The sequence below is a fragment of the Myotis nattereri genome (genome assembly GCF_964212035.1).
Source record: "Myotis nattereri genome assembly, chromosome: X".
NCBI lineage: Eukaryota > Metazoa > Chordata > Mammalia > Chiroptera > Vespertilionidae > Myotis > Myotis nattereri.
Window position 1 is genome coordinate 92247908 of NC_138078.1, and position 26912 is coordinate 92274819.

General features: G+C 44.2%; 1 pseudogene across 1 annotated transcript; it reads right to left on the reverse strand.

Annotated features, from left to right (window-relative positions):
- Window positions 1-411: 411 nt before the first annotated feature.
- On the reverse strand, window positions 412-26635 carry LOC308511762 (cytochrome b5 domain-containing protein 1-like; annotated as a pseudogene). The gene is made up of 2 exons: window positions 26521-26635; window positions 412-1015 (listed from the first exon to the last, which is right to left on the reverse strand). The product of its transcript is annotated as a cytochrome b5 domain-containing protein 1-like (transcript).
- Window positions 26636-26912: the final 277 nt, after the last annotated feature.

Here is a 26912-nt window from a genome sequence, read left to right on the forward strand (position 1 = left end):
GGGCATCTCTTTCTCTTATAAAAAAGTTCTGCCTGAGCCCCATCTGACTATCCTCTTCTACATCTCCCTACTCCAAGATACTTTGTCTCCTTGTATCATTTTTTTTAAAAAAAATTAACTTCTAGCATTCTCCCTAACTTTCTCAGAGTAAATTATAATGAACATTGGGAATTGGACCTTTACACTTCAGAAGGGCATGGGAACCACAGGCCAGCTCCCAGAGTGGAATGAAAGTCTAGGTCCAGGAAATCCCCTATCCATCCCCATCTCTTTTGCTACAGGGCACAGAAACAGCCAAATTCAAAATATGTCTTGAGTCTACATAAGCATATACCTTGCTTCTTATAGCTCTGTGAGGTCATCATTGAAGTAGTGAAGTATTTCAGGTGTATGACATGTACCCTCCATGGTCTAATTCATCCTAGATCCCATTCTCTTCCAGGTTATATCCATGTTCAGGTTCTTCCCTTCATATTTCCATGTGTAGCTGGCAGCATGTGCATCATAGGGGAGATAGTGATGTAGTATTTCCCACATTGATTCCAGGGCTCCCACCTCCAGTATGTGCTACTGCGACGTGAGCGTTTTAATGATATGGTCTGGTCTTGGCGGACAGCCTCCCCGCTTCATAACGCGACCCCAGCTACCAGGGCTTCCCTAAATTATAGGCTCAGTTGGATCTGGGCAGCTGAAGTGGGATGGGCAGAAAGCTGCCCCCGCCCGTGGGGGAGGGGTGGCGGGGTGGCGTGAGGTATCTTTGGGAACCGGCTAGCGGATCTAAGTGCTTGTGGATGTCTCTGGTGTTTGGATTAAACCAGTGACTGATTTATTGACCCGCAACTTCCACGATGTGTTTCAGCAGTAGGTCTCCTTTGTACTCTTGTGCCAACGCATTAGTATTCCAGGTAAGACACCCAGAGATCTTTCCAGTGGTGGTGTTGGGCTACATCAACTGGAGTGAAATACCAACGCTGGAAATACTCGAAGCCTGGCCCAGTGCTGCAAGGCTCTTGCTCTATTGGTTGCCGGCTCCGTTAAGTGGCTTTCTCACTTCTCAGCATGCACTCAGTACCACTTCCTCTTTTGTACCAGAGCTACAGGGAGAGCATTTATTCCTGCCATGAAATCTATTGTCCTGTTCCAGCCACCGTCCACAGAGATCAACCTGTGTGGGCGAAGAGGCCCGTGGGCTCATGGGAAATGTAGTCTGATTCCCGCTTTCAATTAGCTAGCTAGGTGCTTCCTCAGGAGTTCTGAGGTGAAAGCCAGCACACTGTTTTAATTTTGAGTGGTCTGGGCTACAGGCGACATTTAGGACAGACTTTCTCGCCAGGTAGGAAAACAAGTGGGAGTTCTATGATTATGAAAAAATATATTCTTCTCATGGTTTTAAAACAGAAAGAAAGGAATAAAATGCTTCCCTTTCTCTCTATTTTATATCATGGACTGCTTTCATTTTAGAAGGGAGAATTTGATCAACATACAAGAGGTGCTGCAGAATTCCATGATCACCAACAGACCCTCACTACCAATTCCAATGAAAAAGACTATACATGAGCTACTTGTTACCATTCAATTTGTTACAGCACAGAGGGAGGGAAGAGAAAATAAACTTTAGAATAAGAAAAATATACCATATCATTTTACTACAGTGAAAGGATTTTGAGTATTGGCTATTTGAACACCTTGTTGTCATGATTACATCTCTAGATTGGAATGTACAGCTGTTACAGACAATCACAATAACACCCATTAACATTAAGTAGATCCACTTCTGTGTTAGCAAAGGTCTTGAATCAGAGTCAGCATTGCCAGAATTCTGAGGGAAACCAGCTCAGGTATGATTATATACATTCACTTAAAAATGAGAAATCCTTTGATAAAGGCCCAAATTTAGAGATTAAAAGGGAATTCCCACTCAAACTGGCAGTAAAGGTATGAAAAAAGTTATTTCATGGAAATTTAAAAAACTAATACTTATACTAAACAAAATCCTATATAATAAAGAGGTAATATGCAAATTAACCCTCATGCCCTGACAAGATGGCTGCCTACAACCAGGCTGGCAGGGGGGTTAGTGAGAGATGACCAAATGATTGAACAAGCAGGCTGTGTGGGGCAACCAGGCCAGTGGGGGGGGGGCCATGAGGGGTGACCAGGCCAGCAGGAGGGGCAGTTAGGGGTGATCAGGTCGGCACACAGAGGCAGTGAGGGGCGATTAGGATGGCAGGGTGGGGCAGTTAGGGGCAACAAGGCAGGCAGGCAGGTGAGTGTTTAGGAACCAGTGGTCCAGGATTGTGACAGGGATGTCCGACTGCCAGTTTAGTCCTGATCCCCAGAATCGGACCTAAACCAGGAGTTAGACATCCCCCAAGGGGTCCCAAATTGGAGAGGGTGCAGGCCAGGCTGAGGGGAACGCCGCTTCATGCATGAATTTTGTACACTGGGCCTCTGATATGCATATGCATATGTGTGTGTGTGTGTGTGTATGTGTGTGTGTATTGATTTAAGAGAGGAAGAGAAAGGGAGAAGAAAGATCAACGATGAGAGAGAATCATTGATCTGCTGCCTCCTACACATCTCCTACTGGGGATCAAGCACACAACCCCCACATGTGCTCTGACCAGAAATGGAACCCTGACATCCTGGTTCATAGGTTGATGTTCAACCACTGACCTGCTCCGTCTGGGCTAGATTTTAAAACAAAGGTTATAATAAGAGACAAAGAAGGACCTAGCAATTCCATTTCCAGGTATTATCTGAAGAAACCCAAAACACTAATTTGAAAAACTTATGCATCCATATATACATTGCAGCATCATTTACAATAGCCAAAATGTGAAGTAACTTAAGTGTCCATCATAGATGAGTGGATAAAAAAGAAGTGACACATATATACAGTGGAATATTGTTCAGCCATAAAAAAAGAATGAAATCTTGTCATTTGCAACAACGTGGATGCCTAGAGGGTATCTTGCTAAGGGAAATAAGTTACATTGAGAAAGACAAGTACCATATATTTCATTTGTATGTTGAGTCTAAAAAAAACAAAATAAGCAAACAGAACAGAAGAAAACCCTCATAAATACAGAGAACATTTTGATGATTGACAGAAGAGAGGATGGTTGTGGGGATGGGTGAAAAAAGTGAAGGAATTAAGAAGTACAAATTGGTAGTTACAAAAGAGTCATGGGTATGTCAAGTACTGCATAGGGAATATAGTCAATCAATAATGTAATAACCATGTAGGGTGCCAGGTGGGTACTAGAATTATTAGGGGGATCACTTCATAAATTATATAAATCTATAATCACTATGTTGTACACCTGAAACTAATCTAATATTGCATGCCAACTATAATAGAAAAATAAAAATATTAGTAAAATGAGAATCCCCAATAAGGACAGCATTAAACTGAGAAAAGACATGCAGAAAATTGTTGTAGAAGAAGCAGAGATACAAATAACACATGTTTATTTGTATATGTGTATTTATAGAACATTGCTGTCTCAGAACAATCTCTTTCAGAACAATATTGCAGAGCCTTGTGGACATGATTAAATCAGCTCACCATGTAAAGAAGTTATCTTAGTGAGTTCCCTTAGCTTGTTCACTAATGGGCTGGCTTCATGTGTTTTTGGGTGGTCTCTGAATTTTACCATACACCTTGCCAACCACTGTGGGCATTTAAAAGATAACATTAATAGAAGACATGTATTGGTGACTACTCCCTAGAGGCCTAATTTTCTTACATATATTTCTTGTAAATTATTAAGAGAGCTTCTTCCTTTCCTTCTGAGAACTTAGAGGGAAGAAATGGGAAACTCATTGATTACCACATTTTTTTTATTTTTCTTGAATTGTTTATGGTGACATTGGTTAATAAAATTATATAGGTTTTAGGTGTACAATTCTATAATACATCATCCATATATTGTATTGTGTGCTCAGCACCCTAAGTCAAATCTCCTTCCATCACCATTTATTCCCCCAAAAAACTCTTCTTCCTCTCCTTACCCATCCTTTCCCTCTGGTAATCACATACTGTTTTCTGTGTCTATGAGTTTTTTTGTTTTTGCTTAACCCCTTTACTTTTTTCATCCAGCCCCACAACCTCACTCCTCTCTGACAACTGTCAGTCTGTTCTCTATCTATGAGTCTGTTTCTATTTTGCTTGTTAGTTTATTTTGTTTAGTAGATCCCAGATAGCCACAACATTTCTAAATGTGTGGTAGTGCTTTGTCTTGTCAGCAGGTTTTACTTAGAAAGTGGGTCCCAGAAAGAGTTCCTGACTCTTGTTCTTGTGGCTCTACTACCAATCCATTATTTTGCATTATGTTTCTGTTATATATTAACATTCTGAGGCTCAAAGAATACCAGAACCTCCCAAACCATGCATACATAGTTTGTTAATCTAAGGTCCAAGTGGGTTAAGGAAAGCAGTTTGAACTCTACCAGTCAAGATTCCATTTCACAGAAATGGCATTGAATTACATTCATAATGTAAACATATGTTTAATTTTTTGTACATTTATGAATATTCTCTATGATATAGTTTTGCTATTGAGTTCATGGCAGAGTCATTTCTGGTAAGAAAGGGAAGAGGTGGAATGAGAAAAATCAATGTATTGAATTTTTACACAGAATGGTTGGGTGAACTACATTCCATAGGCTTTCCTTTAAAACCCGAGTAACAATCTCCTTGTTACTCGGAAATTAAATATTGGAGATGCTAAATAAACTTTCTAAGTTTACATATCTGAAATAAGTGGCAGAACAAGAATTTTAACCCATGCTTGTTTATTTCTAAACCTTATGCTACTACCACATGACCTTCTATTCAGAGCTCAAAGACTGCATAATTTAATTTTGCTTAATAAAGTGTGCATGCCTACTTATGCATATAAATATATGTCATGTTGTAGTTGGATAACAGTGTCTGGAATATCAAAGACAAAGCCTGTGATAGCCATATGATTTGGTCTGGCAGTGCCTTTTCCTTACTCGGTGCACAGTAAACATTTGTTGAATGAATAAAAGAAAAGGAAATGTATATTTGTTAATCATCATCAAATTGACTCATAAAACTGAATGAATATGTCCTTTTTTATTATGTGATTGAAAGCAAAATTGGGATAATTATGTGCAAGCTGTTTCATAAAATGCTTTTTGTAAATAAAACAAAGTATATTTCTTTTGATTATGTTGTAAAAATGATATTTTAGTAGATATACTATACATAGAGCTAATGCAAGGTAAAAATTGCAAAACCTTTAGTATTGTAGGAGATGGTAGACTTGAACAAGTATTACTCCTGTTTCCTTGCCTTCTCTCTCCCATTAAAGACATGATTTTAATAAGAAATAGTAAATTATAGAATATTTGAAAGTGTAACAGCAATAAGTGAAAAGCATTTTTAATAATCTGTGAGCTTCAGTGTCATTTCTGAATTGTAGGGTATATTGCCTGATGAATATTGGAAAAGGAAAAAATAACCATTATGGCATTTCTTTTACCTTCATGTATTTTCCTATCTCTTGTATTACCTTCCAGTGAGTCACCAGAAAAATATTTTCCTATTGAGTCCCGGAAATAAATGACAATAATGATTCCGCTCTTAGAAGACTGGAGATAGAAGACTAAGGATTCAGATAGCAGACCCATTACCAATTATTGGATGACTAGTGGCCTGGTGCATGACATTTGTGCACATTAAAAGGGAATTAATTAGAGGAAATATTTTAATATTGCTATTTGCCCTTTATAATAGAAGTGTTAGAGATGAAAGAAAATTAGTAAAATGTATATGAAAATCTTCCTTCTGTTAGAGTCTGGGGCATGCCACAAGACCCAGAGTCAAGTCCCCACCCAACGGCATGTGCCTCGAAATTGTGTGAGACCCAGACCCAGCTGGCCCCACCCCCACTGGGCAAGATCCAGGTCCGTCAAGCCCCGCCAGGCAGGGGGCGCAGCCTCAGATCCCCTGGCCCAGTGCCGGGAGGGGGGAACAGCCTCAGGTCCCCTGTCAAGCCCCGCTGGGTGGGGGTGCAGCCTCAGGGCCCCCATCAAGCCCCACCATGTGGGAGATGTGGCCTGAGGTCCCCCATCAAGCCCTTCCAGGCAGGGGATGTGGCCTAAGGTCCCCCAGCCTGGTGCTGGGGCGGGAGGTGCGGCCTGAGGTCTCCCGTCTCAGGCCACGGTGATGGGGGCATGCCTTGAGGTCCTCCATCAAGCCCCACCAGGCTGGTGGCATGGCCTCATTTCTAAAATACAATCCTATATAATAAAAGGCTAATAAGCAAATAGACCAAATGGAGGAACAACCGGAACAACCGAACAACTGAACACCCAGTTGCTATGATGTGCACTGACCACCAGGGAGCATCCACAGAACATGGCGGACATCGGCTGTGGTGGGATGGGGGAGCAAGTGAGCCGGGGCACCAGACCAAGGGTGCCGATCACTGTCATCAGCACGAGCCTCTGGTGGTTACTGAAAATTCTTCGCTCCCACACACCCTGGTCCTGCCTGGCACTTGCACCTGCTCCTGATGCTGGTCCCACTCACACCCGCTGCTGGTGTCAGAGCCGCCGCTCCCACCCATTGCCAGTGCTTGGCACTGGCCCCAATTGCTCAGTGCTGCCAGTGGGTGCGAGTGGCGGCTGCCAGCCTTGATTGCCCCTGAGGGCTTCTCCACCTCTCCCTGCTCCTGAGGGGTGATTGGGGCAGCAGCTGCTGCTTGCATGCACTGACATCACTGGCCCCACTTGCACCTGCTGCTGGTGCCAGCCCTGCTTGCACCCAGTGCTGGCACCGGCCCCAATCACTCTGTGCCTTCAGTGGGTGCAAGCGGGACCGGCACCGTCACTGCATGGAGGCGGACAGGCGGACAGGGCCATGGTGGGAGGGGCTGGGTGGGGGTGCGTAGGATGGGCTGAGACCCGCCCCTGTGCCTACCACAGCCTCCCAGCCCACAGTTCCTTTCAAGGTGCATGAATTCATGCACTGGGCCCCTGGTGTGTGTGTGTGTGTGTGTGTGTGTGTGTGTGTGTACATATAAAGCTTAATATGCTAAGTGTCGGGTCATCTGGTGACTGGTTGTTCAACCAATCAAAGCGTAATATGCTAATGATATTCTAAGGCCACTCAACTGTTTGCTATAACGTACACTGATCACCAGGAGGCAGACAGTTGACTGGTTGACCAGTCGCTATGACCTGCACTGACCACCAGGGGGCAGAAGCTCAGACCGGTAGGTTAGCTTGCTGCTGGGGTCTGGCCATCAAGACTGAACTAGATGGACCAGATATGCCCTGGAGCCCTCCCTGTTCAGATCGTACACTGGTGGGGTCCCTCAGCCTGGCCTGTGCCCTCTCACAGTCTGGGACCCCTCGGGGGATGTTAGAGAACCAGTTTTAGCCTAATCCCACAGGTCACTCCCCTCGGGAGGGCACCAGAGGCAGGGCTCATGGCTGGCAAGTGCTGTTGTGGCAGCGTGAGCCTCTCCCAATCGGGACTGATTGGGCATGAGCCCAAGGCAGGTGCAGTGGGGCTCGGATGAGTGGGAATGGCAGTTAGGAGCTTCAGGCAACATTGGATTGTGGGTTTCAGCCTGATCCCCGCAAGCCACCCAGAGGGGCCCACCAGTGCATGAATTTGTGCACTAGACCTCTAGTATATCCTGTATAATGAAGAGGTAATATGCAAATTAATGCTCACACCATCACAAGATGCCCACAGCAGAGGCAGGGTTCCCGTAACACAAGATGGCTGTGCCCACAGTGAAGGCAGAGTTCCCATAATGAGCCATAATGAGTGATCAGCAGGAACCTGAGGCTGCATGGCCCTGGGACAGGGGACCTGAGGTTGCGGTCCCCTCCATGGGGCTTGACAGGGGACCTCAGGCCATGCCCCCCACCCATCAGGGCTTGACAGGGTACCTCAAGGTGCACCCCAGCCCAGACTGGGGCAGGGGACCTTAGGCCATGCCCCACACTCCCTGCCTAGTGGGGCTTAGCAGAGGACCTCAGGCTGTGCCCCCTGCCCAATGGGGCTTGACTGGGTACCTCAAGGCAAGCTGCCTGCCCTGGTGCCGGGCTGGGGTATCTCAGGCCACACCCTCCGCCCCAGACCCAGGGATTTGAGGGTGTGCCAGGTGACCTGAGGCTGAACCCCCTGCCTGGCATGTGCTGGGGGACCTGAGGCTGCACCCCTCACCTGGCAGGGCTTGACGGAGGACCTGAGGCTTCGTCCCCTGCACCAGGGTTTGACTGAGGCCCTGAGGCTGCGCCCCCCTCCTGGCAGTGCTTGACAGGGGACCTGAGGCTGCACCCTCCACCCAGCAGGGCTTGATGGGGGTTGGGCTGGCCGAGTTTGGATCTAGTCCAATGGGGGTGGAGCTGGCCAGGTCTGGATGTCGCATGATTTCAAGGTGCATGCGGGTGGGCAGGGACTTGACTCTGGGTCCTGTGGCGCACTCCAGACTCTGACAGGAGGAATATTTTCATATACATTTTATTAATTTTCTTTCATCTCTGACATTTCTATTATAGAGACAGGGCAAATAGCAATCTTATAAAACAAAGAGGTAATATGCAAATTGACTGTCACACCCTCATACAAGATGGCCACCCTCATGTGGGCATAAGATGGATGCCCCCATGTGGTCAACATATGGACACCCCCATGTGGTCACAAGATGGCTGCCACAATATGGCCGGCAGGGAAGGGCAGGTATGGGCTATCAGGCCTGCAGGGGATGATAGTTAGGGACAACCAGGCCTGCAGGGGATGGCAGTTAGGGGTGAACAAGCCTGCAGGGAAGGGCAGTTGGGGGGACCAGGCCTGCAGGGGAGGGCAGTTAGGAGCAATGAGGCTGGCAGGGGAGGGCAGTTAGGGGTGATCAAGCCAGCATGGGAGGGCAGTTGGGGTTGACCCAGGCTGGCAGAGGAGGGCAGTTAGTGGCAACCAGGCTGGCAGGGGAGGGCAGTTGGGGGAACCAGGCCAGCAGGGGATGGCAGATGGGTGCTACCAGGCCTTCAGGGGAGGGATGGCAGTTGGGGGGGACCAGGCCAGCAGGGGAGGGCAGTTGGGGTTGACCTGGGCTGGCAGAGGAGGACAGTTAGGGGCAACCAGGCTGGCAGGGGAGGGCAGTTAGGGGCAACCAGGCTGGCAGGGGAGGGCAGTTGGGAGGGACCAGGCCAGCGGGGGAGGGCAGTTAAGGCAGGGGTAATCAGGCAGGCAGGGGAGCAGTTAGACTTCAATCAGGCTGGCAGGCGAGTGGTTATGGGGTGATCAGGCTGGCAAGCAGAAGCAGCTAGGGGCAATCAGGCAGGCAGGCAGGCGAGTGGTTGGGAGCCAGCAGTCCCAGATTGTGAGAGGGATGTCTGACAGGCAGTCAGAGGATCAGGCCTAAACCGGCAATTGGGCATCCCCCGAGGGGTCCCAGATTGGAGAGGGTGCAGGCTGGGCTGAGGGACATCTCCCCCAGTGCATGAATTTTGTGCACTGGGCCTCTAGTATTACAATGTTTCCTCTAATTCCCTTTTAATGTGCATGAATTTCATGCACTGGGCCACTAGTATATCTATCTATCTAATCTAATAAGAGAGACGTGCAAATTGACTACACCTCTGCTACACCCCAAGCCTTGCCCACCAGCCAATCAGAACAACTATATGCAAATTAACCCAACCAAGATGGAGGCCAGCAGCCACAGAGCTGGAGCAAGCAGGAGGCTTGGTTGCCCTGGTGGTGGAGGAAGCCAAGCTTTCTGCCTGCCCTGGCCCACTGTGGCCTCCACTCAAGTCAACAAATTTCAATTATAGAAGATAAATAAATCCCAGATACCTGCTTCCAGTCAGCCTCCACTGGGAGCTTGGGTGGCTAGGAGCCGTGGCCAGCCTGCAAACAGCCATCAGCTCCTCGCCCAGGCTGGCCACACCCTCATGGGGTGAGGGTCCCTGCTGAGGGGCTTGACCAGCCTGCAAATAGCCATCAGCCATTCACCCAGACTGGCCAGGCACCTCAGCAAGACCCCCCACCCTGAAGGGGCTGTGGCCAGCCTGCAAACAGCCCTCAGCCCCTCACCCAGGCTGGCCAGGCACCCCAGTGGGGACCCCCACCCTGAAGGGGCTGTGGCCAGCCTGAAAACAGCCCTCAGCCCCTCACCCAGGCTGGTCACACCCTCATGGGGTGAGGGTCCCTGCTGAGGGGCTTGACCAGCCTGCAAACAGTCCTCAGCCCCTCACCCAGGCTTGCCAGGCACCCCAGCGGGGACCCCCACCCTGAAGGGGCTGTGGCCAGCCTGCTAAGAGCCATCAGCCCCTCCCCCAGGCTGGCCACACCCTCATGGGGTGAGGGTCCCTGCTGGGGGGCTTGGCCAGCCTGCAAACATCCATCAGCCCCTCCCCCAGGCTGGCCAGGCCTCCCAGCAGGGACCCCCACCCTGAAGAGGCTGTGGCCATCCTGCAAACAGCCCTCAGCCCCTCACCCAGGCTGGTCAGGCACTCCAGTGGGGACCTGCACTCTGATCTGGGACACCCTTCAGGGCAAACCAGTTGGCCCCCACCCATGCACCAGGCCTCTATCCTATAAAATAAAAGGGTAATATGCAAATTGACCCTAACAGCAGAAAGACTGGGAATGACTGGTCACTATGACACACACTGACCACCAAGGGGGAAGACGCTCCATGCAGGAGCTGCCCCCTGGTGGTCAGTGCGCTCCCACAGGGGGAGCTCTGCTTAGCCACCAGCCAGGCTGATGGCTGCCAGCACAGCAGTGATGGCGGGAGCCTCTCCCGCCTCCTCAGCAGCGCTAAGGATGTCCGACTGCAGCTTAGGCCTGCTCCCTGCTGGCAAGTTGACATCCCCTGAGGGCGCCTGGGCTGCCAGAGGGATGTCTGACTGCCAGATTAGGCCCAATCCCCTGGGGAGCCGGCTTAAGCCAGCAGGTGGTCATCCCCCTAGGGGTCCCAGACTATGAGAGGGCACAGGCTGGACTGAGGGACACCCCGAGTGCACAAATTTTTGTGTACCGGCCTCTAGTCACATAATAAAAGGTATTGAGAGTGAAGGTAAGTTACTTACAAAACCTGTATGAAATGTGGAACTTGTAGATAATAATAAGAATGCGTGGAGGCAGAGACAAGGACATTATTGTATCTTTATGTTTTCGGCTCTTATGCCAAATGCCATGGAGATCCGTGGTTCTGTGAGCAAATCCAGAGCCAGCGATTCAGTACAAAAGGCGATGGTAATGGACGACATGGTCTTCTTCTCTTTTAGCCTCATCTTCTTTCTTTTCTTTCTGAGAGCTGCAGAGGTGAACTGATCTTGAGGCTCTTCTCAGAGAGGCTACATCTTCTGGACTGAAGTTGTCCAAAGTTATTTTCAAATTTGAAAGGCCATGCGTATCACTAATGTGACGAGGAGCAAAAGACAGAGAATTAGCTGCAACATGAAACAGTAATAAGGAATCATATCTGACCAATCAGCCATTGTGATGAACAGATTTTTCACTCAAAGAAGGTCCTCTCTTCACTCTGCCAACAGCAGGGAGTTCATAAGCTTGAAGTACTGAATGAAGAGCCTTCCCACAGCCACAAACCACCAAGGTTGCTGTCTCCTGTTCCACTCAGTTCCCAGTGATGGGTGATTGGGGCCAGAGGCTTCAAGGCAGCCTGAGCAGAGTTCAATGTCTGTTGACTTGGCAACAAAGTGGCTTCATTGTTACATACCTACAGCGTCATCACTGACACCTCCATTATTACCCTAACTCTCAGAGCTACTCCTCAGACTCTTGTCCTTCAGTTCAGCCTTGTGTAGGGGAGCTACTGCTAGTTTTCCTAGGAACTTTATTCACTGATTTGTTTGGTGTTCCGCACTTTGTACTGAAAAACGACTTGTGGTTCTCTCCTGCCAGCACATCAGGAGGGAAGTGAAATGCTGCACCTTTCATCAGAAGCATCCACCCACTGTTTTACCACATGGGATTATCTCCTTTGGGGATATATATATATATGATTAAAAAATAATAAAGTGACATTTTATTGGTTGGAAATGCTCCAACATTGACTATTTCATACAATTCATTTTAATTTAACAGTGGTTAGGGGTATGGGCTTGCTGCAGTGAGATTTGGATTTAAGACTAAGTTCCATATCAAACCAGCTGAGTCTTCTGTACCTCAGTCTCTCATGTTTCAAATGGGGATAAGAAGAGCATCTATACCTTTATGTGTACTTTAGGATTAAGGATGATAATGTAAGTAAAGTGTTAGATACATTGTAACCACTCAACAAATGTTGGCTAAATTTATTGTTATGTTGTTGTTCTTGGCTTTCCAGACAGCAAAAATGGGAGAAATGTTATTTTTGAGCTATTAGAATGTTTTGAGAAGCAACAATATTAAAACAAGATAAGACAGGGTGAAAAATCTAAGATACAATTTAATAAACAGAGTAAAACTTCAGTTCTAAGAAGGTTTGAAAATGTTAAACTTGGCATTTCTAATAGTGGGTAACATGGAATATTCAAGAATTGGTATTGGATGAGCTCTTAAATTTTTCATTAAAAGTGTAACTTCTAATTCTTTTTTCTTGCCATAAAATATGAAGTAAACAACCCTACCATGGTACTGATGCAAAAACTAGTATACAGCATAGTGGCAACTCCCCCCCCCCCACCACACACACACCAAAAAAATAATAAAAAAATAAACATCCCCCCCCCGAAATATAATCAAGTCATACAAGATGTATTTAGCATTAAAATCAATTAGTAGTTTCCAGTTAAACAGCAATGATATATCATTTACCTCATAGACAGATAAAAATTAGAATGAAAGTGTTGCTGAGGGTTATTTGGACCTGCATACACTGTTGATAGAAGTACATACTGATGCATTTATTCTGGAGATCAATATAGAAGTGCTTACTCATAGCAGGGGTACACATGCTCAATGACCAAGTAATTCTGTTCCTAGATGTATATCTCAGAGTCATTTTTTTACATAGTTAAATAAGGAAATATGCATAAGGATATATTTGTGGTGGTAGAAAATTGAAGGCAACTTGGATGTCTATCATAGGGACAGTGGAAAATACATGCCTATAGTTGAGAATCTGTTAGGAGTGCTGTTTTCCATTTCTGATGCCTAGTCCTTTCTCACCCACAAATCAGCTCTATCAACACATCACTGGACCTTTCTTAGCTCCTGTTTTCTCAACCATAAAAATAAGGGGACTAGATTGATCAAGGTGCCTTACCTTTTTACATCCTCTGATTTATAATTTTACTGGACCTTCCATATACCTTTATGTTTTTATGCCCTTGCCCTTTTGATATTGGGGAAAGTCAATAACTTTGAACATTAGTTTAAACATTAGGGGTTTAACTCTCTTTAAAAGAAATTTCTGCTGTAATATTGTTAAGTAATAATAATAACCAGTTCATAATTAATTCATTCAGAATTCCATAACTGGAGATTGCTTAATACAGAATATATCTATGGGAAAAATTTGGAAAATGGCATTTTTGATGGACATTGAATTTTTACTTAAAAACAAAAAGGTGAGAGAGCACTGGTGTAAAACCCAGTTCATTGTGGTACTGCTTTTAAATCTAATTTTCCTTTTTATTCTATATCTTGACCATTTAAAATTTTATTTTTAATTCCAAATTACGAAAAGTAATATATGATAGGTAAAGTATGAAAAATGTTGATGTAATTGCAAAAAAATTCCAATTACTCTAGTAGTATCTGAAGTAAATGTAGAAAGGAGGTCTAGTCCTCACACCCAAACACTATTAAGTAATACCTATGTCTATCCTTTGCAAATAGTCATACAATCCAATAGAACAAACCTGCTCTTACAGGCCTCTTTCTATAGTATCTGGCTGAGTCATGCTGCTTCAGAGGGACTCTGCAGTGCCAAACTCTATCTGCTGAAAAAGAGAAAGAAGAACTTACGTGCAAGTAGGAAAATAAATGGCTCTCTTTCCAGGGTCTAAGATACAATGTCTGCCTCAGTCATCTAACCCTTATATAAATATTTTACTATTCAGAGGTTTCTCTTGGGCACCCAGCCTGGCCAATCCTGCACCAAAATCAGCAATTTCTGCCCAAGTCATTTGTTTGAGTCTTCCTATCTCTTGGACACCAAAACCTGAGTTAGCAACTCTTAGGTTTGAAGAGAAGTGCTAAGCATTTAGAGCAGACATCTGCAACATTTTGCAAAGTCCAAGCATATTTCTCTTTTTCAAGGAATTTTTGGCAATAAATGTTCAGGTAATGAGAGCAGAATCCTTCTTTGGTAAAATTCTTGTGATAACTGAACAGAATAGTCTGATCAACACATTGGCTCAATGAGATCTTGGATTAACTCCCGCTTACTGTGATGCTGGCCAGGGAGTACACTTTGTTACATAATAATGATAATACAAGGATTTAAAAACAGTTTTATATATTCTTCATCAAACTGAAACTGTAATCTAAGGCTACTGACTCCAATTTCTGTGCTCTCGCCATTACAGACTACCCTGAAGTGTATTTACTATTATTGTGGCTGTAAAGCTGCTTCTCAGTAGAATCTAAGACCTGCAATTTCTAGCAGGACATCAATACAGCCATAATCCTCACTTCCTGAGGCTCTTTTTCACTTAATTCCAGTTTATGGACTTTAAATTGGTACAACTTTTCTGGTTGGCAGGTAGGGAATTAAATTAAGTATGTGTATACCATTTGAGGCAGCAATTCCATGTCTTGAACTGGACCCTAAGGAAATAGTTAAGTATGTTCAAGAGAGTATGGAAACATCAACCTAAATACTTAATTTTGGTCCTTACCACAAGTGTAAGTTTATTGAAGGTAAAAGAACACAAAGCATATCTACTAATATTAATGAAGGGGTATATAGAAACAGATTATTGTTCTCGGTACACACAAATACACTCTGACAAGCACTCCTGTGCACACACATCAAACTAGTTATCAAGGGCTATTCACAAAAGCCCAAAATTTACCCATATGGATTTCAGGGACATGAAGAGGACAAACTCATAAATGAGCTAGATCTATTCTAAATGCAACATGAAATACCTTTGTTAGCAATAGAAAATAAATGTCATTCCTCTCATAATTAGTTATTTAAGAAAAATGTATCAGTGCTGTGGCAAGATTATGAAAGATTTATGTTCCTTTGATCTTTTATATTATTTTGTCTTTCCTGGATAGGTGTTATGAGATAAAACATAAAATTAAAGAACAAAGGCCTGTCAATCAAAAATTTCAAGGCTCTTATTAACATAAACACATACATCTTTGCGATTTTAATAGCATATAGAAATTCATTTGTTATTATATGAATCAGGTTAAATTATAATAAAATTATAAAAGGGTGAGGACACTCTTAGGTATAGTAAAAATTATTACTAAGAATCCACACCAGTTTTGAACTTAAGTAAAATATAAACATGAAGCTTTAGAGTTGTAACACATTACCATGGTAACAAAATAAAACACATGCCTTGCCCTCCTTGAACTTGCAGTCTAAGGGGGAAATTAGTGAAGCCAGCAATAATGACGAAGTGTTGTAGCTTCCATGATAAGGAAATTCAGAGTGTAATGGGACAGAGCAGATAGTACAAGTACTGTACCTGACTGGTCTTGGGTGTGTTGGAGAGACTTCCCACAGGAAGTGCTGTTTAACCTGGGACCTGAGAGATAAGGAGGAATTAGCTAGGTAAAGAGAAGGCAGGGCTAATCTGAGACCCTAGCCAGATATAACAGTCAGGAAATACTCTATTCACCTGGCTCATCTCTGGGGAAATCCTGTGTGGAAGTCCACTGCCTGGCAGTTGGGCATGTCCAGAAAACTGTGAAACTTAACAGCACAATTATAGAAAGTGCCTGAATTCTGTTGTTCATGCTTATGAGAGAAACCAAGAAGGAGACTTCCCAAGAATTTTTGCATCTTTTAAATCTTTTTACACTGTCTTGGCAGTGAGCTCAAACTGGAAGAAACAAATCATTATTTTAAAAAGTGAGTGCATGAATGAGAAGATAGCTGAAATGCTCAAAGTATCAGGATGTCTCTACTCCTGTTTCCTTCCCTTCAGTGGTTGCCTTCCAGGGCTTCTGGACTCTTTGATTTATGCTGGTGTGCTATTATGTGTGATTCTGGTCATGTGTGTACAGGTGAACACTAACATTAAACAGGTCTAGTCAAGTGTAGGCTATTACAGATCTGGAGCTCAGGAAAGAGGAGGTCAAGAGACGGAGATTTAGGCTGGCATTAGCTGACAACAGGACACTCAAACACTATATGATGAATAGAAGGATGAATGAATGAATGAATGAATGAATGAATGACAGATTTTTGGATGCTGTAGAAAAATGAAACTTAGTTTATCTCTTCAAGGTGTTTCCATCCATATTTATCTTTTGAAATAGATTGGGATTGTATGATATATTTGCTCCCTAATTTGATTTTTAAAATACTGTTGGTTTTCATTATTAAAAAGTCATTTTTTTAATGAAATTTAGAAAAATCCATATTTGTATTAATGAAGGTTTCAGTTTGAATATGTTGGGGAATGAGGGAGCTGTTTGTGCTCTATCAACTTTTGAGAAGTCTAGAGCAAGAATATTGCTAAGGAACTCACCAACTACCTCAGACTTGAGAGAGGAGGAAGAGGTAGCCCCAGTCCCAACTTAAGAGGAACTTTCTGTGTGTATGTGTGTGTAAATATTTGGAATTATATATTTTAACAAACTTTACATATACATTGATTTATTTTGAAATAATAGGATTTTACTATATAGGTTGTATTTGGAACTTTTCCCATTGAAGAGTATATTGTGAACACCTTTTAATATTAATACATTACTGGTTTTATGATTTTGTTTAAAATTGTTTTCTGTATGTTGAAAGTATCAAAAAATTATTTTTTCATATTATGAAATCAATCTGTGGTTATTTAAAAAAAATGAAATAATATAATAATACATATTAGAAGTTCAAATTTAACCTATGTCTCTTTTACCTAACAGCTGTTTACTCCATGGAACCATTATTACTAGTAGGCTATGTGCCCTTCCAGATGTTTTTCCTTGCTAATTAGATACTAACTTAGATATATCAACAGATTACATAGTGACACATACAATTTTATTTTCCTTTGAAGAAATGATATTACATATCCAGAATATTCTAAGTTTATACCTATTTGTATTCATTTTCATTTCTATAATTGTGAGATTTCTGCCTCTCAGTAAGTATTTATATATCTCCACTTCGATTTTCTAATTTATAAGGCAACACAACAGATGTTTGAAAATGCACTAGTGGGCATTCTTCAATGTCCTCACCATCTCTCTATAAATTCAAGCTCCCTAAACAATTAGATTCAAAGCATAAGAAGCTTCAGGTCACTGAGAAAATATCTTGGGTCTTAGGGACAGTGCAGGCTTTGACTCCTTTCCCTGTCACTGATAAGCTTGGAGACTTTTGGGGGCAAGTTACTTAACCTATGAGCCTTATATTTGTCATCTGTTTATTGGCAATAATACTAGCCACCTAGAATGCTGATTATTAAGAATAAAGGAGATAAAATATAATATTTATCCCATATTGTGGAAATCACACAAATGTTATGTGCATTGTCCTTATTTCACCTTCCCAAACTGCTACATCAATGCTTTGTCCTGAAACTTTCACCATCTCAGGAAACAGCTAATTCATGTGACCCTTTGTTTAGGTGTGTTAGCACAAGGGGCATATTTCAGATCTACAAACATTAATATAAAGGATTGTTACATTAGTTACTATATTTGCATGATACAGATGACACACTAAGGAAATAATCAGGTCCTTTCCCTTGGTTTCACTCTTCATTTTAATTCTGAAGAAGTTTCCCATGGATACTGAAAAGACAGGAGCTACAGAATAACAAAGCATAATAGTGCATCTGTTTGAGGGTTATTTATATTGAGAGTCAGGTCATTAAATTGCAGTAGTATTAAAGTCACTTCTTTCAAGCTCATTTCTGTAGCAGAATAATGCTGACTAAGTTGTTAATATGCAAAATCCACTGTCATAACTTTGACAAAAACTGATTGTGTGATCTTGCACAAGTTACTTAATCTTCTAATCCTCTGTTTCCTTATTTATAAACAAGGCATAATAATACTAACCTAATTTACATGGTGGGAGGAAAGAATTAAAGAGATAAGACTTGAAACATTCTTAGCATAGTGACTAGAAATGGTGAGTGCTTAGTAAATTTTAGCCATTGCTATTATTAGACGTCCTCTCAACCAGCGAAAGGACTAGGATGAGGCAAATTGTGAGGTACCTAGGGCACACAATTTAAGGGGGCACTCACTCAGGGTTGTACAAATGCCAATCCTGCACCTGTAGAAGACTGACTATCTCCTTAAGAAGGAGAGCCTCTTTTAGGCAAGCCTCACCCTAGTCCATGGCAGGATTTCAGGTGGGTGCTTTGTTTTTGTCCACTAAGGAATCTGGAGAACTCTGAGCATTTGTGGTGTGCTTGGCACCTCCATGCAACAGATTAGGAGACTAAGGCGCATAGAAATGAAAGTACCTTGTTTTGGGCCACACATTCACTAAGTGGGTAAACAGAGATGGGAACAAGTGGCCTTTGACTGCCAGCTTCAGGTATTTTTCAGTATATCACAGAGCCTCACCTGTAAATCCCACATTTATAAACAAATGGATATTTTCTTACTGTGTTTATATGTAACAAAATTGAAGTGCATATGTTTAGTTCTGGTACATAGGTTCTAGTCCTTTCTCTTTCATTCATTAGCTGTCTTATCTCAGTCAAGTCATTTAACCTCCCTGGGCTCCATTTTGTCACCTGCAAAAATACTAGTAAGTGAATTGGATGTCATTTTCAAGAACTCTAGTTTTATACCCAATAGTTTATTATTTAATTTTGTCCACTACTACTTACTTTTATGTTTCTATGCCTCCCTTCTCTCATTAAGTGGCAACAATGTGCAAAGATTCCCCTAAATATTTTGAGGGCCAGATATTTTTAAAAGGAGCTTCTAAAAATAAGAAAATATGAAAAATGAGACTACAAATCATACATCCTATCTAATAAAAGAGAAACATGGTGGAGAAACCAAGATGGCGGCATAGGTTAACGCCGGAGATTGCTGCCTCGAACAACCAATCAAAAATACAACTAAAAGATGGAACGGACATCATCCAGAACCACAGGAAGGCTGGCTGAGTGGAAATTCTACAACTAGGAGGAAAGAGAATATCATACCGAGACTCAGAGAAGGCGCAGTGCTGAAGTGAAATACTAAGGTGCGGAGTGCGCGGTTGTTGTTTTCAATCGGGAGGGAGTTTCAGACTCTGAGCTCCAGTTCCGGGCGAGTCTCTAGGGACCCAGACTCAAACGGGAGAGGCGGGACGGTCTCGCTTCAGTCGGAACACGAAGGCAGCTTTCTCTCCGAGGTTTGCAGTGGTTGCTGGGACTCTGTGAGGCAGAGCACCTAGGGACAGAACAGAGAGCAGCCATAACTGCTCACTCCGGCCCACCCTATAGATCCCCGGGGACCCACCCCACCCAAGCCCTGCACAGAGCCATTTGCTGGATAGCCTCAGGCAAACGCTAGATTAGCACCACCCTAGAGATCCAGCACAGAAGCTCTCCCACTGCAGGCACAGCTGACTCTCATAGCCAGTTAGCCTGGAGGTCAAATCACCCCCGGTATTGCCGACAACAATCAAGGCTTAACTACAACAAGACTGCACACAAAGACCACTAGGGGGTGCACCAAGAAAAGATAAAAAACTGCGGAGACAAAGAAACAGGATGCAAATGTCAGAAATGGAAGATATAGAGCTCAAAACCACACTTTTAAGGTCTCTCAAGAACTGTTTAGAAGCTGCCGATAAATTTAGTAAGGCACTCGAAAAGACTGGTGAGACCGCCGATAAATGTAGTGAGATCCTCAAGAAATCTAATGAGACCCTCGATGTTATGATAAAGAACCAACTAGAAATTAAGCATACACTGACTGAAATGAAGAATATTATACAGACACCCAACAGCAGACCAGAGGAGCGCAAGAATCAAGTCAAAGATTCGAAATGCGAAGAAGCAAAAAACACCCAACCGGAAAAGCAAAATGAAAAAAGAATCCGAAAATATGAAGATAGTGTAAGGAGCCTCTGGGACAGCTTCAAGCGTACCAACATCCGAATTATAGGGGTGCCAGAAGATGAGAGAGAGCAAGATATTGAAAACCTATTTGAAGAAATAATGACAGAAAACTTCCCCTACCTGGTGAAAGAAATAGACTTACAGGTCCAGGAAGTGCAGAGAACCCCAAACAAAAGGAATCCAAAGAGGACCACACCAAGACACATCATAATTAAAATGCCAAGAGCAAAAGACAAAGAGAGAATCTTCAAAGCAGCAAGAGAAAGAAACTCAGTTACCTACAAGGGAGTACCCATACGACTGTCAGCTGATTTCTCAACAGAAACTTTGCAGGCCAGAAGGGAATGGCAAGAAATATTCAAAGTGATGAATACCAAAAACCTACAACCAAGATTACTTTATCCAGCAAAGCTATCGTTCAGAATTGAAGGTCAGATAAAGAGCTTCACAGATAAGGAAAAGCTAAAGGAGTTCATCACCACCAAACCAGTATTATATGAAATGCTGAAAGGTATCCTTTAAGAAGTGGAAGAAGAAGAAAAAGGTAAAGATACAAATTATGAACAACAAACATGCATCTATCAATAAGTGAATCTAAGAATCAAGTGAACAAATAATCTGGTGATCATAATAGAATCAGAGACATAGAAAGGGAATGGACTGACTACTCTTGGGGGGGGAAAGGGGTGTGGGAGATGCGGGAAGAGACTGCACAAAAATCGTGCACCTATGGATGAGGACAGTGGGTGGGGAGTGAGGGCGGAGGGTCGGGCGGGAACTGGGAGGAGGGAGTTATGGGGGGGAAAAAGAGGAACAAATGTAATAATCTGAACAATAAAGATTTAATTTTTTAAAAAAAGAGAAACATGGTAATTAGTGTACAACCGCTACCCTTCCCATTGGCTGATCAGGGTGATATGCAAATTAACTGCCAGCCAAGATGGCGGCCAGCAGCTTGAAACTAACATGAGGCTTGCTTGCTTCAGTGAGGGAAGAAACCAACGTTCCCCGCCTGCTTTGCCGGCCTCTGAGCCTGCAGTTTGAAACATTGTAACAAATATAGAAGCTAAACAAAACCCCAGAAACCTGCTTTCAGAGAGCCGGGATCTCAGAGCTGGAGTTATACATTGTTTTGATTATAAAACCCAAACAAACCAGATACCTTCTTTCAGCAGCAGAGGCCTCAGAGCTGGAGCCAGAGCTAAAGTTTGCCCAGAATAAAAATGAAAAAGAAAAAAAGGAGCAGTTGGGAGCTTCAGCCCTCAGCCCCTCACCCAAACTGGCCAGGCACCCCAGTGGGGACCCCCACCCTGAAGGGTGTGTGACCAGCTGCAAACAGCCATCATCCCCTCACCCAGGCTGGCCAGGCACCCCAGTGGGGACCCCCAGCCTGATCCAGGACACCCTTCAGGGCAAACCAGCCAGCCCCACCCTTGCACCAGGCCTCTATCCTATATAGTAAAAGGGTAATATGCCTCCCAGCACCGAGATCAGCGGAGCTGAGAGGCCTCCAGGCACCGGGATCAACATGACAGGGGGCAGCGCCCAAACCCCCTGATTGCCCTGCGGCTCTGTGTGTGACAAGGGGAGGGGCCACAACCTCCCTATCTGCCTTCCTCTGTTCGTGACAGGGGAAGGAGCCCCAACCTCCTGATCAGCCCTGCTCTGTGCCTGATACATGGGAGCTCCCCAACCCCCTGATCGCCCTGCAGCTCTGTGTGTGACAGGGTGCGGCGCCCAAACCCCCCACTCCCCCACGGGCCCTGCTCTGTGTGTGATGGGGTAGAGCCATAACCTCCCCATCGGCCCTTCCCTGAGTGAGAGTGGCAGCGCCCCAACCCCCTGATCGGCCCTGCTCTGTGGGTGATAGAGGACGGCGCCCCAATCCCCCCCTGCCACAGGCCCTGCTCTGTGTGTGATGGGGTAGAGCCATAACCTCCGCATTGGCCCTGCCCTGAGTGTGACAGTGGCGGCGCCCCAACCCCCTGATCTGTGGGTGATAGAGGGCAGTGCCCCCACGCCCTGATCCCCCCTGCTCTGTGTGTAACAGGGGGCAGTGCCCCAACTCCCCTATCGGCCCTACTCTGTGAGTGACATGGGGGAGCTCCCCAAACCCCTGATGGGCCCTACTCTGCGAGTGACGGGGGGAACTCCTCATCTCCCTGATCGGCCCTGCTCTGTGTGTGACAGGGTACGGAGCCCCAACCCCCCTGATGGGCCCTGCTCTGTGTGTGACAGGGGGCAGCGCCCCAACCCCCTGATTGGCTCTGCTCTATGCTTGACAGGGGGTGGCACCGCAACCTCCCCATCGACCCTGCCTTGAGTGTGACAGGGGGTGGTGCCCCAACCCCCCAATCGGCCCTACCCTGAGCATGACTGAGGGTGGCATCGCAACCTCTCAATCCACCCTGCTCTGTGCATGACAGGGGGCGGCGCCCCCCCCCAACTCCCCAGTTGGCCCTGCTCTGAGCCCGACCAGGGGCTGCACCTAGGGATTGGGCCTGCCCTCTGCCACCCAGGAGCAGGCCTAAGCCAGCAGGTCGTTATCTCCCGAGGGGTCCCAGACTGCGAGAGGGCACAGGCCGGGCTGAAGGACCTCCTCTCCCCACCCCCCAGTGCACAAACTTTTGTGCACCGGGCCTCTAGTTTTAGATAAAAGAATATCATATATATAGAGAGAGTAATACAGGTATATTTATTTGAAAATGTTCAGGAAATAGAAAATATTTTTGGCTTTGACTTGGGATAATAGTAGACAAAAAGTTAAGAAATGGATCAAGCAAACCTGAGTGCATTGGCTGTGACTATAAAATAATGACCCTACTGTTCTTTTGATGCTCATAAATTGGTTGTAAAGCCAATTGCCAAAGTCCTGATCAATGATAATCTCATTGCACAGGTGTGTGGCTTCATGGGGATGGAGGTATATTTTGAAGAGTAATCCTGATCTGCATTTTAATTTTTGGTATTGATGATAAAGGTGGTACACAGCATTACTCCATTATCACTTGAGTTTAGAAAAGAGTCCTCCAGTTTAGAAGAGGAAGACACCATCCTGCATAATAAAGAGGTATACAAATAGACCGTCACATGGTCGCACAGATGCCCCCCGCCATGTGGTCACAAGATGGCCACCCCCACGTGGTCATAAGATGGCCATATCCACAGGAGGGCAGTTGGGGGCAACTGGGGAGAGCAGTTGGGGGCAACCAGGGTGGCTGGAGAGGGCAGTTGTGGGGGACCAGGCAAGCAGAGGAGGGCAGTGGGGGCTATTGGACTGGCAGGGGAGCAGTTAAGCATCAATCAGACCAGCAGGCAGGCGAGCGGTTAGGAGCCAGCAGTTCCAGATTGTGAGAGGGATGTCTGAGATTGGAGAGGGTGTGGGCTGGGCTGAGGGACACCTCCCCAGTGCATGAATTTTGTGCACCAGGCCTCTAGTACAGTGGTTCTCAACCTTCCTAATGCCGTGACCCTTTAATACAGTTCCTCATGTTGTGCTGACAGTGATTTTCGTTGCTACTTCATAACTGTAATTTTGCTACTGTTATGAATCATAATGTAAATACTGATATGCAGGATCTATTTTCATTGTTACAAATTGAACTTAAAGCATAGTGATTAATCACAAAAACAATATGTAATTATATATTGTGAAATATTTATTTCTAATTACAAATAAATGAAATTTTGTCTTGAAGCATGGTGTAGCATGGGTAACAGTCTTAATATAACAACAGTAAACTACATTGCTACATTTTGTGACAGTATGCTTAAGAAACCAATGTCAGTGCTAAGGTTGAGATTGCTTCTTTCTCACCAGATCAGAAATTCTCTGGGCAGTCTTTGCAAGAGCACAATGAAAATCATCTTCCACAAGTCTACTTCTGTATTTAGACTTGATAAACAACAAGCTGGAAAACCCTGTTTCACAAAGATATGTTGTTGGAAATGGAAGAAGAAGGCCCAACATAGTCTCAGACAGAACAGGATATGACTGCAAACACTTGATCCAGAATTTTGTAACTGGCATTGTAGAGAAATCAGTTCTCGCTGCATCATTGTTAATAAGTTCAATGAACTCCTCTTGTGCTGTCTCAGGAACATCTTCAACTTTGACTGTGAACGGGCTTCTGGCAAGTGCAAATGGGGTGTCAGGTAGATTTGGAACGTATGATGAAATTTCGTCTGCAAGCATGTGCAAGTGTTCTTTCACAGAAATTATCATCGTAATCCTTTTGTCTGGTTCAATGTCATGTTCCTCAAAGAAAGCAGATAAGGTAGGCAACATGTAAATTTTATTTTCATCCAATTTTTTTTTTTTTTGCCAAAGCTGAAGTTTCATTTGGAATGATCAGATCTTTTCAGACAAGTCGAGGCATGTTGCATTTGGTCCTTGCAGTGATAAATTTAACTCATTCAAGATGTCAACCAAGTAAGCTATTTTCTGTAGTTCACTTTTATCGCTGAAAAGTGCTTCGAACTGAGGTCTTGATTTCTGATTAAAAAACATTTTGAGTTCATCATGAAGCTCAAAAACACGTTTTAAAATTTTTCCTCTCGACAACCATCTCACTTCAGTGTGAAATAGCAGAGCATTGTTTGGTGCATCCAACTCGTTGCACAGTTGCAAAAACAGTCAACTGTTTAAAGTGCTCGCCTTTACAAAATTGACACAATTTATGATGCTTTTCATTACTTCTTGTAAATCTTGTGGCAGCATCTTCATTGCTAATATTTGCTGATGAATCATACAGTGAGTTCTGATGACTTTTGGTGACTCATTCAGTACCAAATGTTGAAATCCAGATCGACATCCTAGCATAGCTGGAGTACCATCTGTGCAAACACCAAAAATCTTTTCCCAAGAGGTCTTATGCTTTTTCAGAAATAAACCAACTGTGTCAAATACATCACATGCAGTAGTTGTCATTTCAAGAGGTTTGCAAAAAGAAACAACTCATCGTTAAAGTCATCATCATTAATATACCTCACATGAACCATTAACTGTGAACAGTTTGCAATGTCTGTAGATTCATCAAGCTGGATACTAAATATTGGAAGTGGAGCAGATTTAATTTCCTGGATTGCCTGATCAAGAATATCAGCAGACATGTCATCTATTCTTCTGTGGACAGTGTCATTAGATAAGGACATTGTACTCAATTTCGTAACAAATTCGTCTCCGATCATAACTCGAACAATGTCTTTGGCCGCTGGCAACAGTAAATCCTCAGCAATGGTGTAAGGTTTCATAGCTCTGGTGATTCTGAGTGCCACCAAATATGAAGCTTCAATGGCTGCTATGTTTTGTTTGTGGTACTTGCCACCAGTGTCAAGTCTGGCTTTCTTGAGTCCATCAGCTTTGCTTCTAAAATAGTTGGTATCCTTGCCAGCAAAGCTCGGATGCTTGTCATCAAAATGGTGTTTTAGTTTGTTCGGCTTCATAGATTCGGCTGATAGAACTTCACAACAAATAACACATTGTGGTTTCTCAATTCCTGCTGTAATTATTGAGGTAAAACCATACTGTAAAAAATCCTCACTATATTTTCTTTTCTTAACGTTCTTCTCTACACGGTCCATTGTCATGGGATGGTTTGCTAATGAAAATAATATATAACAATAGCTTTAATAATACAAAAGATGATACATGGCATAGTTCAGTCAATACAGTTCATTAAAGTTTCCTATGATTTACCATTCTCTGTGTTGTTTTTTTACATGCCTGTTACTATCACAAGGGGGCAGTATTCACATCAACCACAGCTGAATATAAAAAGACCGATGAGCATCCAGATTAAGTTCCCATGGTACAGATATTTTTTTGCAGTAGTTGATGATTTTACAGTACATGATTTTATATTTACCCAGTAATTATAATTCATGAAGTGTCGTTTTACCTCCAGTACTGCTACTTTCAACACAGCAGCTGCTTTCTACACAGTAGCTGCTCTCTACACATGTGTGACTGGTCCGCATAAGTACATTTGTTGAGGGACATTAGAATACACTCAGTTTAATTTACGTCAGCTGGACCCAGGGAGCCAGCAAAGCCACTCCCTTGGGGGCATGACCAGTCAAAAGATTGGGCGCCACCCAGTTTGATTCTCCCACCCAGTGTTAAGGGGATAGATTTCATGATGTTGAAGGCCCACCAGGAGCCTGGAAGGGACCTGATGTACTTTTAACCTGGGGGAGAGGATATGCTTGTATATTTCCACAGGACGCAGACTCACCTGTGTGGATTCCAGACCGTCTAGTCTAGTCTAGTCCGACCTTATGTCACACCGCCCTCCGCCTCCGCCTCACCTTCTTCCTCCCCTGAATCATCCATATCAGCCAACCCAGAGGGCACAGATGACTCCTTCCCGGACGCCGACACCACCATCAAGCACAGCCCTAATGGGCCCATTGATCCAGCCATTCCACCCCCTTCCCCCCTTTGTTTTGAAGATTTTATAAATACAGATGTAACAGCAGAATAAAGAGAGAACCTGGCTGGAGAACCTTGCTAGAGAACCTGGCTATGCTGATCAACTGAAAGCTGTCTCCGTGTCCTTCCTTCTTTGCCGACTCCGTCCACACCTTTGGGAACCCCTGGACCACTGGGGCTGGACCCCAGCATACATTATGGGGCCGGACCCCAGCATACATTATGGGGCCAACCCTGTCACATACACCTGTATTTGTATGGGGTGTAT